Source organism: Danio aesculapii, chromosome 8, assembly GCF_903798145.1.
Source record: "Danio aesculapii chromosome 8, fDanAes4.1, whole genome shotgun sequence".
Lineage (NCBI taxonomy): Eukaryota > Metazoa > Chordata > Actinopteri > Cypriniformes > Danionidae > Danio > Danio aesculapii.
The window spans coordinates 44,810,682-44,821,332 of NC_079442.1; the positions used below are offsets into that span (position 1 = coordinate 44,810,682).

A 10,651-nucleotide genomic window follows, 5' to 3' on the forward strand; every position below is an offset into this window, starting at 1 on the left:
TGTAGATGCACTCCCTTGCAAAATAATCCCAATGCATCTAAAATTATGAAATAGTAATAGTCCAAATAGACCCTTCATTTTATCTGTTGAAGTTATACTCCATATCGCAATATATATCGTAGAAAAATTCAATATTGCAATATCAGTTTTTTTTAGATATATCGTACAGCCCTAATATATAAAGTCTCTCAGTCAGTCAAGATATACAGCCAATATAGCTATAGCCTCTGTCTGTGTTAATATTCAAAAGATTATATTCATTACTCGCTATTACATAAAAAGTCTCTCACATTAGAAAAATCACCTTTTATACTGTGCTCCTCAATAGCACCCAAAAATGCAGATGCGCGCAATGTATAATAGTGCTGCATGATTGTTTGGCATGGCTCCCTCCCGTTTGCAAGGCGAGAGGGGAGTTTGAGCTCAGGTAGTCCTAGAGAACTCCCCTGCTTGTAGCTGCTGAGCAGAAAGTGATTGCTCTTAAAAGATACCTACTTACTAGGAGTACATCTATGGTGTTGATTTGGATTAGTCAATTAACTTAAGTTCATGTTTTTGGACGGTGGGAGGAAACCGGGGGGCCCAGGGGAAACCCACGTGAGCACGGGGAAAATGTGTAAAGTCAGCACAGAAACGTTGACTGGCTTAGTAAGGACTAGAACCAGTGACGTGCTAACCACTGGGCCACTGTGCCACCCATCTAGTAAAATAGGAGGAGTAGGGGTGGAAGGGGGGATTCTTCAAAATGAAGATGGCTGTTATATGGAACTTAGGGTGTTTATAGTGGCTTAGGAATCGTCTGATTGGTGAATCATAAATTGAATAATGCGGGACCAGCAGCAAGCAGTCATAAGCACGTGATCCTCTTGAAATTAGATTATAAATAAACTTCTCTTATTTACTTATGTAATGATCATACAAGAAACAAACAGGTAATGGATATGTTTCTGATCTAATTTAATTCAGGCAAAAAAGTATGTCAAGGTGCAAACATCTAGACTTCAAAGCACTATGACTGGCTGAAAATGGCTTGCTGGTCTTGTATTTGTCTCTCTAGCCAATAGCAGAACTGTTTATACCTAATGGGAAGACGAGTATAAATATATGGCCCCATCTGATTGGTCAAATTTGGATAAAGAATCTATAAGTGACATAAATGCTTAGTACATTAAATTGAATTGATCACACCTCTCTGTCATGCAGATATTTGTTCATTCATTCATTCATTTCATTCATTCACAGGTTGCCACAGTGGAATGAACCGCCAACTATTCCCACATATGTTTTACGCAGCGGATGCCCTTCTAGCCACAACCCAGTACTGGGAAACACCCATACACTCTCACATTCACACACACACATTCGTACACTATGGACAATTTAGTTATAGCACATGTCTTTGGACTGTGGGGAAAACCGGAGCACCCGGAGGAAACCCATGCTAACACGGGGAGAACATGCAAACTACACACAGAAACGCCTACTGGTCCAGCCGGGACTCGAACCAGCAAACTTTCTGCTGTGAGTGCTAATCACCATGCCACCCTCAATGGTATTTAATATTTGTTTAATTCCATAATAATCTGATAACTTACTTTCCAAAATTTCAAATAAGGAATTTTGTCATTTAGAGCTATTTCTTTTCAGAAAATGATAATTGGCCAACATATCAAATGTTTTCATTGGTTGATTGGTTTGTCCACCCAAACACTGGTATTTTCAAAGCCGCACTTTTTTTCTATGCAGCTTTGCTCTTTGTCCATACAAAAACATAGAAGTATCGGGTGACTGAAACCAAAACTTTCTGAAAACTCCAACCAGGGTGAAGATTTTCCGGGTTGTTTGGACACGGAATGATGGAGCTCGTTTTTAAGCGAAAGCGGGGAAAACTGTTTTAAAAACAAAATATTTGAGTAAGTGTGGACATGGTCTAAGTTAAAACATTTGTATTGAGTTGTCAAACAATTAATATAATATAATATAATATAATATAATATAACATAACATAACATAACATAACATAACATAACATAACATAACATAATATAATATAATATAATATAATATAATATAATATAATATAATATAAAATGTCTGGGCGGGGGTGACACTGTGGTTCAGTGGTTAGCACTTTTGCCTCGCAGCAATAAAATAAATTGGCTGTAGTGTATGAGTGTGTGAATTTGAGAGTGTATGGGTGAGGCCAGTACTGGGTTGTGGCTGGAAGGGCATCTGCTGTGTAAAACATATGCTGGAAAAGTTGGCAGTTCATTCTGCTGTGGTGACCTCTGATAAAATCAGAGACTAAGCCGAAGGAAAATGAACGAATGAATGAATTAATTAATTAATAATATGTTTGAAAACATGGAAACTTTTCTATTTCCCTAAATGACAAAATATATATTTAATATTTGTATAAAGTTATTTTTAAAATGTAATTTTAAAAGTGGTATCAGTTATTTACAAAATAAAACTAAAATTATACGTAAATCTAGCATTGTAAATTTAATCGTAAAAGAGCAACTAAAAATTTTCAGTTGGTCTATTCCATTTTTCTAAAATAAATAAATAAATAAATAAATAAATAAATCAGTTGTACTACACATAAATACATAATTAATTGTGGCTTAATGACCATAGGAAACTTTGGGTCACATGGCAGCTGAAAGCCACTGCCTAGAATAACGTTCTTTGCGTTGGCATTATAGTTAAGAATAGCTTTTTCTGCATTAACCTGAATATTAGCATTTGTTTCACGTGTCAAAGAACAGAACAGAACAGAAGCTTTCAGAAGTCGGGAGTGCATGTAAATGTCAAATTATTTTGATTTCCTATAGCAGAAATGTCCCGATTTCTTCCTTCATATAAAAATCAGTATACAAACTCTCTATGTCCAACTCTAGGACATAGAAGAAGGTCTTGCATGTTGTTAAAGTTTTGTTACAAGTTGTTCACACATTGACAATTAAATCAGGAAAATTTGTGTAATGGCTTCTTCTTGGTACTTTAAAGGTCGCAAAGGTTAAAGGGGCAGTTAAATGAAAAATAACTTACTATTTAATCTTCCTTATGTGGTCCCAAAGAGTTTCTTTCTTCTGTTGAACACAAAATAAGACATTTTGAAGAATGTTGAAAACTGATAACCATTGACACCCAAATTAGGAAGAACAAATACAATAGAAATCAACGGTTACCATAAAACATTCTTCAAAATATCTTATTTTAAGTTTAACAGAAGAAGAAAAAACTCATCAGGTTTGTGCCAAGTGACGGATGAGTAAATCAAATCATGACAGAATTTTCATTTTTAGGTGAACTATTCCTTTAAGGAGCTTATCAAACATATAGTATACACTTAATACTTAAATTTTTCATATTACTATAAACAAATATGATAATACTTTCTATACTAATAATATGCACTCAGCTCCATAAATTTACAGTAAATAAATATTTTGCTGTGTTCAACGTTACATCAACCATTTAAAAGTGTGACCCAAATGACAAATAAATCTTAAACAACAATATACAAACCAGCAAACCTCATTTCCAGAGTTTCTTAATCTGTTCATCTCTCCTGAAGCTTCCTACGGTGTATCCATAAACCGGTTAAAGGTATGGTTAACCCAAAACTGAAAATTCTGCCATCATTTTCTCATCTTTTATTTGTTACAAACCTGTTTGACTTTCTTTATTCTGATGAACACAAAAGAAAAAAAATCTGAAAACCGGTAACCATTGACTTCCATAGTAAGTGTTTTTCCGACTAAAGAAGTAAATGGTTTTCAGCCAATTAAAAAAAATCTTATTTTGTGTTCAACAGAAAACGAAAAACTCATCAGGTTTGTGACAAATGTCGGATGAGAAAACACAAACTAAGACATTTGGAAGAATATTGGAAACTGGCAACCACTGACATCCATACTAGGAAGAACAAATACAATGGAAATCAATGGTTACCATCAAACATTTTTCTAAATATCTTATTTTGAGTTCAACAGAAGAAAAAAACTCATCAGGTTTGTGCCAAGTGACTGATGAGTAAGTCAAATGATGACAGAATTTTCATTATTAGGTGAACTATTCTTTTATGGAGCTTTAAACAAACATAGTCTAAACTTAATACTTAAACAAGTGTCATATTTTACATATTACTATAAATAAATACAATAATATTTGCCATACTATCAATATGCACTCAGCTCCATAAATATACAGTAAAAAAATACTTTACAATGTAACATCAATGATTTTAAAAATGACTCAAATGACAGCAAATAAATCATAAACAACAATATAAAAACCAACAAGACTCGTTTCTAGTGTGTTTCTAAATATGTAAAGCTCTTTTGACGCTTCCTATGGTGATTTTAAGTCTCCATAAACAAGTTAAAGCTATGGCTAACCCAAAACTGACAATTCCGCCATCATTTTTTCCTCATCCTTCACTAGTTATAAACCTATTTGACGTTCTTTATTCTTAAATTTACAAAATTCATAAATGTACAATAAATTAGTATTTTGCTGCGTACAACTTAACATCAACCATTTAAAAGTGTGACCCAAATGACAGCATATTAATTTTATAAACAACTATATCAAATCCAGCAAGGCTCGTTTCTAATGTTTCTAAATGTGAAAATCTCTTTCGAAGCTACAGTGTTTGCAAAAACAGGTTAAAGGTATGGCTAATCCAAAACTATATATAAAAACGATAATATATGCACTCAGCTCCATAAAAATACAGTAAATGAGAATTTGCTGTATACAATGTAACATTATCAATTTAAATGTGACACAAATGACTGCAAATAAATCATACAACAATATAATAACCTTATCGCTAGTGTTTCTAAATGTTAATCTCTCCTGAAGCTTCCTATGGGGTCTCTAAGCCTCCAAAAACAGGTTAAAAGTATGGTTAACTCAAAACTGAAAATTCTGTAATCATTTACTCATCAATTAATTGTTACAAATCTGTTTGTCTTTCTTTATTCTGATGAACACAAAAGAAAAAAAAACCCTGAAAACCGGTAACCATTGACTTCCATAGTATGTGTTTTTCTGACTATAGAAGTAAATGGTTTTCAGCCATTTTAAAACACACTAACAATATGCACTCAGCTCCATAAATGTACAGAAAATGAGTATTTGGTATTTGCTGTATACAATGTAATATCAACAATTTAAAAGTGACCCAAATAAATTATAAACAACAATATAAAATCCAGCAAGTCTCATTTCTAGTGTTTATAAATATGTTAATCTCTCATAAAGCTTCCTACAGTGTCTCTAAAAACAGGTTAAAGGTATGGTTAACTCAAAACTGAAAATTTTGGCATCATTTACACATCCTTCATGAAAAAAAAACTGAAAAGCGGTAACCATTGACTCCTATAGTAAGTGTTTTTCCAATTATAGAAGTCATTGCTTTCACCTCTCTATTTTAAAATACCATATTCTGTATTCAACAGAATAAAGAAACTCATAAAGCTTTGTAACAACTTGAGGGTGAGTAAATAGTGACTATTTTATCATTTTTTGTGTGAACTATCCCTTTAAGACAAAACTGACGATCATCTCGATGTAAGCTCGAGCAAACCGCCAAAAAAGAAAAGAAACTTCTCGGAGCACAGCCTTACAACTCTTAACACACACAGCACACTCAAAAGCGGTTAAATTACATCTAATAATTCAGTTGCTAACTTCCAAAACTGCATCAAGAAAAGCCTCAGAGATGCTCTCAGAAACGCCCTTACCTCCAGCGACTGTCGGATGGATCTGATCCAGGATCTCCCTCTCACCTATTTCTCTACTTATCACGTCGCACACGGTCGCTTCAACGGTAGATTGCTGCCGCTTATAATGTAGCTTATTTTATCCTAAATACGAAGTCCATCATCATCTTCGTGCTCTTCGTTGGAAAGGCTCGTCTCCGGTGTGAAATTATTCTCGCATCACCAGCATCAGCATCGCTCCCTTATGCATCTTTTACAGTGTATTTGAAGCGCCCTTACACGATGAGACCACGCCCCCTAGAAGATACCCCTCATGCCGCTATTCACCAATAGAAACGGCGGGCCAGGCCGCTCAGCCAATGAAAGGCGGGAGGCGGGGCTTGGTTTTATCCCACAGCGATGATGTAATGGTGGAGTCCAGGTCGAGCGCTCCTGCGGCAGCTCCTCATACAGGCTCGTGTTTCTGATGAACAAGACAAAAGCATGAGGTCAGAAATCACCTTTATCCTCTACAGACCAGGCAAAGGCAAACAAAAGAGTTTCTTCTTTAAAAAAAAGCGTTCAGCGCGTGAGACATTTGATTTTAACGACATGTGGGAAATAATAGTGAACACGTTCTTCAGCCTATAGCCACTAGATATACTCTATTTAGTTTCTATTTGCATATTTGCTAATTTATTTATTTTTTTATTTGCTAATTTATTTTTTAAGGTTATATGTAGGCCTATTTGTATATTGTAATGCTTTTCCCTTTTACAATAGTATACAATTAAAACTTTCCTAATAAATTTCCTAATAGATTTTTATATTATAATATTCAGTTTTTATTCATATATTTTCTTTGACCGATTCATTAAATCTTTGCTACGTATATTAATTTTTATATTGTATTGTTTGTAACTTTTTGCCTTTTAAAATATTATATAATTGACTTTCAGAATCGATTTTCTTTATATTTATAACATTCAGCTTTTATTTCTATATTTTCATTTAATATTCATTTAATATTCTTGTTATATTTTTATTTTTTATATATTCTATCAATTGTTGCTATTTTTCATTTATAATATGATATAATTAATCATTTCAAAATATATTTTATATTTATAATATTTAGTTTTTATTAGATTTTTTATTTGACTCATTTAATATTTTTAGGTTATATTTATTTTTATATTGTATTGCTCGTTAATGTTTGTCTCTTAAAATATTTTATAATTGCCTTTCATAATAGGTTTTCATAATCAGTTTATATATATATATATATATATATATATATATATATATATATATATATATATATATATATATATATATATATATATATATTACATTGTATTACTTGTTACTATTTTCCCTTTTATAATAGTATATAATTAAGACTTTCATAATAAGTTTTTTATATTTATATTCAGAGTTTTTTCATACATTTTCTTTGATTCATTTAATATTTTTTACATTTTTACATTATATATATTGAAATATATATTTATATATTTATTTATTTACATTGTATTACTTGTACATTGTGTTACTATTTTCCCTTTTATAATATTATATAATTAAGACTTTCATAATTAAAACTTTTTTGTATGTATAATATTCAGTTTTTATTTATAAATGTTCTTTGACTGATTAATTTAATGTTTTAAGTAATATATTTATTTTTAAATATATTTTATAAATTGTTTTACTACTTTTCCTTTTATATCATGATATAATTAATAATTTCATAATACATTTTATATTTATAATATTCAGTTTTTATTTAGATTTTAGACTTTTTAATTTGATTCATTTAATTTTTTTACGTTATATTTATTTTATACTGTATTGCTTGTTAATTTTTGCCTTTTAAAATGTTATATAATTTACTTTCATAATGGTTTTTTCATATTATAATATTCTGTTTTTATTTATATATTTTCTTTGATTTATTTAATATTTATTTTACATTTTATAAACATGTATGTGTGTGTGTATATATATATATATATATATATATATATATATATATATATATATATATATATATATATATATATATATATATATATATATATATATATATATATATATTATTATGCAGCTGGAAGCGCATCTGCTGCGTAAAACATATGCTGGATAAGTTGGTGGTTCATTCGGCTGTGGCGACCCCTGATTAATTAAGGGACTAAGCCGAAAAGAAAATCAATGAATAAATCAGACTTTCTTAATAGATTTTTTAATATTATAATATAACATTTTTATTTATATATTTTCTTTGACTGAGTCGATTAATTTCTTTTACATTTTGAATTTTTTTTACATTGTATTACTTGTTAATATTTTGCCTTTTATAATTAAGACTTTCTTAATAGATTTTTTTAATATTTAAAATTTTTAGATTTTATTTATATATTTTCTTTGATTCATTTAATATTTCACAAATATTTATTTTTATATATTTTAATTGCTACTGTTTTCCTTTTGTAATATAATATAATTAATGATTTTATAATACATTTCATATTTATAATATTCAGTTTTTATTTATTTTCTTTTAATGATTAATTTGATATTTTATATATTGATGTTTTTTAATAATTTTCTTAATTATAATAATACGTTTTTATTTAGATTTTATTAAAAATATATTTGTTTACATATTTTTAGTTTTATTTTTATTAACAACATTTTTATTTGATCTTTATTATAATCGGTTTTATTTTTATTTTATGAATATAGAATTTTTTTACTTTAAAAATACTTTTAAATGTATGTTTTTACATTCATTCCATATTTCTTAATTGTTTCTCTTTAACTCTAAATGTTTATTATTTTGTTCTACCATTTTATTTTTAATAATCTTAATAATTTATTTCATTTTATTTTCTATAAAACCTAGATTATTTGTACATTTTCCAGTAATATCTTTTTATTCCTGATTTTTTTTTGTTTGTTTAACAAGTATTATTTTTTTCGCTTTATTTTCTGTGACATCTGAAACTAAGCATTTTGATATTTTTTCATATCTTAACAGCTAATAAAATACATACATAGGTGGCTATAGATTTTGATATTTTTCTCAATTTTCCTAACTATATTTATATATCAACTATATTTTTAATGATTGCAGGCTATTGTTCTGCTTTTTTTGGTATAAGAAAATCTTTAAGCTAAACCTATTAAAACTTTCTACCAACAATGTATGCTAAAATGAGTTGTATATTTTAAATATCATATATAAAATATGTATAATATACATATATAAACTAAAGTTTTGACAGACAACTGTTGGTTCTTATTCATATTTTCTCCTAGTTAAACAGAAGTCTCCCTATAGAATTCAGCATTCTCTCGTCTCTTCATCAGCCAATAACAGTTTAATCAAACATTTTCTCATTTTGTCACTGAGCCTTTAAAAGACTGCAAAATAAAAGATTAGAACCAGCAGCCTTTGTTTTAATGAACGTTTTGCAGGAGGTCTCATTTCTGCGGATGAGTTTTGACCACTTTATGACACTGCTGTTCATCAGTGCTTTACGAATGCCATCAAAACAGCTTGAAGTGCGTAACAAAACCAAGGGTGACTAATGGCTTCAGATGATCATGTTTCCAGAATCATTGCATAAGAAAAAGTCATCATTCCTCTCTAAGAAATGACTGCTTGTAAAGCATATTGAAGCACGTGATGATGTCATTGTTAAGTCATCAGTGCAGGTCATACTGCATTATGTCATCGCTGAGGGTAATTTGTTTATAGTTCAATTATATGCAATGAAAAAACAACTACCTGAAAATTTGTTGGCATATAATAAATTGATTGTATATTATTATATATAATATTATATATATACAGTTGAAGTCAGAATTATTAGCCCCCCTGTTTATTTTTTCTGCCAATTTGTGTTTAATGGAGAGCAGATTTTTTCAACACATTTCTAAACATAATAGTTTTAATAACTCATCTCTAATAACTGATTTCTTTTATCTTTGCCATGATGACAGTAAATAATATTTGACTAGATATTTTTCAAGACACTTCTATACAGCTTAAAGTGACATTTAAAGGCTTAACTAGGTTAATTAGGCGGGTTAGGATAATTAGGCAAGTTATTGGATAGCGATGGTTTGTTCTGTAGACTATCAGAAAGAATATAGAGCTTAAAGGGGCTAATAATATTGACCTTAAAATGTTTTTTTTTTTTAATGAAAACTGCTTTTACTCTAGCCGAAATAAAACAAATAAGACTTTCTCCAGAAGAAAAAATATTATGAAACATACTGTGAAAATTTCCTTGCTCTGTTAAACATCATTTGTGAAATATTTAAAAAAGAAAAAAAAAATTAAAAGGGTGGCAAATAATTCTGACTTCAACTGTATATATATTAAATATTATTCTTTTTTTTTTCTGAAATCGACTTCCAGTCAGTAGTTTGAGAAAATACTTTAAATGTTTATTTTCAAAGAAGCCTGTTCTGCTCTGAAACGATGCATTTGTTTGATCAAAAATACAGTAAAAACTATAAAACCGTGATTTTTTTATTTATTTAAATGAACTGTTTACTTGTAATGTAGATTATAATATAATACATTTTTAAATACTTAAGCAGATATTTTTTTTTTTTTGCAACAACAATAAAAAACTGTCTAAAGAAATATGTTGGCATTTAACCAACCAGATTATATAATATATGTAATAAATCTAATATATATCATATTAATATGTTATTTATAGCCTATTCTGCTAACAGATGCTTAATGTATTTGAACAAAAATTCACTATAAAATTGTGAAATAATATTGCAATTTAAATTAACTTATTTCTTATAATGTACTGGACTGTCAGAATTTTAGATTAGATTAGATTAGATTCAACTTTATTGTCATTACACATGTACACAAACAAGGCAACAAAATGCAGTTTAGG

At 29.3% G+C, this 10,651-nt stretch overlaps 1 protein-coding gene across 1 annotated transcript in view; it reads right to left on the reverse strand.

Annotated features, from left to right (window-relative positions):
- Window positions 1–6,019, reverse strand: part of si:ch211-180f4.1 (uncharacterized protein LOC100144405 homolog) — a 44,950-nt gene extending 38,931 nt beyond the window's left edge. Inside the window, exon 1 of the mRNA XM_056464043.1 lies at window positions 5,760–6,019. The gene's annotated coding sequence lies outside the window, so the exon portion shown is untranslated. The remainder of the gene's footprint in view (window positions 1–5,759) is intronic.
- Window positions 6,020–10,651: the final 4,632 nt, after the last annotated feature.